The following is a 4181-nucleotide window of genomic DNA, read 5'->3' as shown; positions in this document are numbered from 1 at the left end:
CTGCAGGTTAAAATAACAAAATAATTTATTTAAAATTAAAAATTCAAATAGGACAAGTCATAAATATTTATATATATAATTACTTTTTATTATGTAATGAAGTTTCCGACTTTTCTAGGAAATTTATATTATATTCTTAACATAAAATACAGTATGTAAAAAAATGTGTTATGAAATACAATGGAACCTCGCATAACGAGCAAAACAAATTGTAAAAATGTGACTCGCTTAACGAGCGACGTTTCGCGTAACGAGTAACGAGAAGAAGGAAAGTCCCGGATTATGCGCATGCTCCATTAGTCTGTGTCGCTTATGATCACACATTTTCTCAAACTTGTATTCACACATATTACGTATAAACATCAACAACCACCGCCCGTTATATAATAAACACGCCAAATGATGTGCCAAATTCTTGGGCTATGTAAAGGCTATAATTAAATATTAGAAAATAATTAATTTGACCAGAGGTAGAAGTTATACTGCCATCTCCAACGAGATAAAATAACGTAGAGTGCCAGTAGCGGTGATTACAGCAGCACGTTTTGAAGCCGATTGAAGAGAAAGACGCCATGACAGTTTCAGGGGATTGATAGCGAAGCGTACCTTAAGAAATAATCATGCCACATTTTTGTGCCGCTATCGATTGTACCAACGATTACAAGAAATGTTCGGGAATTTCATTTCACAAGTAAGTAATAATTATTAATTTTGCTCACACTATACTTTTCTATGTCTAATAAAATGTTTAAAGATTAATTTAAGTAACTTCTGAATTAAACTCATCTATTTTTTACAATGTTATTCATAAAACTTAAATAATCATTATTTTAATAAAATACGTCATAATTTTAACCCCAAACATAAAAAATGAAGTAGTAGAATGTTATTCATGAAAAAGGAGTCTTAAAAAATTTTTGTTTTGTTAGAAAATTAAGGTTAATTTTATACGGATAGGAATCACTACTGGCCCTTAATTAAGTTTCTCCGGTCACGTTATCCTATGAGCAAAAAAAGTAATTGCCTGGGGCTCCAAACCAATCTTTTATAAATTCATCGCCGTAGTTAAAATGTACAAATTTAAATTTGAATAGGGAACCCTAGATTGCCGGTGTGGTTCAGGTGCAAGGTGCATTGGCGCAGGGCAGAACAAGTCAACATTGTATATGGGGATCCTAATTCAAATTTTCCTGGGCCCCATGAAGCTATAACGCGTCACTGCAGACTCGGGAAAAAATTCCAGCTCTCCCTCTGTCATTTGACATCTGCGAAAACATTAATCCGCGTATAATAATCCTGCGCAAAACAAGATCCTACTGTAAATTGTAAATTCATCTGATATTCAACTGATAGCATAATGTTGTTGTTTGGCCGGATAGCCGAGCAGTCAAGGTGGCAGACTATCTCTATGAGAGATCCGGATGGATCGGAAAATCCCCAGGAAGTTTTCAGGAGCTAGTCCGTCCGAACCAACCCCTGAACATGCAGATACCGTTGACGATGTTAGTCCCATTTTATCGTGTGAACCTCCTGCAAAGAAGAGCATGACCTCGGTAGTCGATCGTAAATACTCTCAAGAGTACTGTATTTGCAATGAGGATTTCAATTCTTTAACAAAAATAGTCAGCAACAACCGGTTTGTGTCATTTGCTTTGAAATTCTATCGAACCACAGCATGAAGCCTTCCTTAATTCAGAGACATTTCAAATTAAAGCATAAATAACAGGTAGGAAAACCTTTGGATTTTTTTAAAACGGAGAGACAAATTTTTGAAGCACCAACATTTTTTCAAAAAGTCAACAGCAGTATCTGAAAAATCTTAAGAGACATCGTATGCATTGTCATTGCTGACAGCCAAACAAAATAAGCCTTATACTGTTGTTGAACAGCTTGTGATCGCATCTGCAATCACGTCTTGTGTAATGGTAACCAAAATATGACTGGTGCGATAAAACTGATTCCATGTTCGGACAGTACAGTGCAGCGCAGAATATGTGATATAGCCGACGATTTAATAGAACATGTAACGGAGAAAATTTCAGCAAAAGAATTTTTGTTACAGATAGATAAAAGCACCGATATTGCGGGTGAAGCCCAGTTAACTGATTTTGTTCGCGAGCTAGATGATCACACATCTTGCTGTGACGATCTTTACCTGGAAGAACTATCAGGAAGGAAATTTTTAACGATATTGACAATTTCCTCCGTGAACGTGGAATATTGTGGACATAGTGTGTCGCACTTTGTTCAGATGATGCAACAGCAATGATAGGGAGAACATCTGGTGTTATTGCAAGAGCCAAAGGTGAAAATCCGCAGTAATTTCAAATCCTTGCATTTGCACAGGTATGCATTAGCACAAAAAAAGAATGAATGAAATTTTGCACGAGACTTTGGATGATGTCACGAAAATAGTTATGTGAAAAGCAGACCTTTAAATATGCGATTACTCTGCCAGTTGTGCTAAGATTTATACTCTCAGCACGAAACATTACTTTTTCATACAGACATACAAATTTCATTCATTTGTTGGTTTCGAGAGGAAATGTCTTGGCAAGGATTTTTTGAACTTCGAAATGAATATATCTTTTCCTCAAAGATAAGACACCTCTTACAGATAAGTTCAAAAACGTATCTTGGTATCTTGGATTTTCCGCTTTGCATACATTGCGGACATATTTAGGAAACTAAACGAACTGAATCTGTCTTTGCAAGGATATGGGCACATTTTGATAATGAAAGTAAAAGTTTCGGGATTTCACAAGAAACCATTTATTTGGCAGAATCATGTTGCCTATGGAAATCTAAATGCGTTTCATATTTTGTCCAAATTCCGACCTGAACTCAATCACTGCCACTTTAAAGACAGAAAATACAAGCTGGTATTGTGGAACAGTTGCAGAAGCTTCAATATGAGTTTTTGTCATATTTCCTGTTCTTACGTACGAGAAATGACACCGAGAGTCGCCGAGTTGTGTCGTCGTTTGTAATGGACAATATGGCGCAATCCAAGCTTTCCGTCCAACAGAAAGAAACACTGATAGACGTGGCATTATGCCATGTCTATCAGTGTTTCTTTCTGTTGGACTAAAAATTCATCCCGGCATTGGGATGATGTCATAATAAATACTTGGTCGTTTGGATTTTATTTTCTCTTCATAGAAAAACTTCACTGTTTTAATTTTATTATATTCACAAATTTTAGAAATTTAATACATTTTATTGGACAAGAAAGCACAAGAGAATCATAAATCATTATCTGGAGTAAAATGAATTGAAGATATTCGTAGCATATTCAGATTCCAATTATCAGAATTTTTCTTATTTTTGTCAATTTTAGCGAAAACCTGATATTTTCTAATGAAAACATAATTAAGGATATGTTTTTAGGAAAAATATATTTTATGTTATTGCAATTAGTATTGCTTCTAGTTTTCTTTAATATCGTACTATTGTTGCATACAACAATTGCATTCCTCATACTTGGTATTTAAATTGGTTTAAAAATAATACTAATGATTACTTCTATTTTGATTCTATGTAAAAAATTTGAAAAATATTAAGTACAAGTAACACTTCAATCCTTAAATTATCTATATATATAAAAATGAATGTATGTGTGTCTGTCCTTCATGCATTACCACACCGTTTATCCGATTGCCATGAAACTTTGGGAAGTTGTTTAATATACTCCCGCGAAGATTTCTGGCATAGAATGATTGCCATTAAGCTTTGGGAAGTTTTTAATGCGAAAGTTTCTGGCGTAGTACATCTATCCTACGATAGATAGCGCGAGTGTATACGAGAATTTCACTGTGTGTTCGATCGATTTCAAATTGTGAAGACCATTTCCCCCCTCCAAAAAATATCTATATATACGCATTTGTGAACTGTTATTTACGATATTTGTAATAATTTCTGTTTAATCACTTTATTTCAACTTTTTTTTGCTAATTACGTATTCGCTCAAACTTCGTTAAAACCTTAACTGTATCCCGAACAACAACCGAAGTTGTAGGAAGAAATTCGCGTATTTTACCGATCTAGGTATCCCCCTTTTCCAAATTTTAATATCGACTCAAAATAATTTAAAAAGACAAATTACAATAAAACGGTTTATTATCCAACTATCAGAAATTTCACAACATGCCAAGGAAGAGAGGAAGGAGCAATTAAATAAT

Source organism: Centruroides sculpturatus, unplaced genomic scaffold, assembly GCF_000671375.1.
Source record: "Centruroides sculpturatus isolate CEXI.00-Female unplaced genomic scaffold, Cexi_2.0 scaffold65, whole genome shotgun sequence".
NCBI classification, from domain to species: domain Eukaryota; kingdom Metazoa; phylum Arthropoda; class Arachnida; order Scorpiones; family Buthidae; genus Centruroides; species Centruroides sculpturatus.
The sequence above is the reverse complement of the archived record's forward strand: the minus strand, read 5'-3'. Positions refer to the sequence as shown.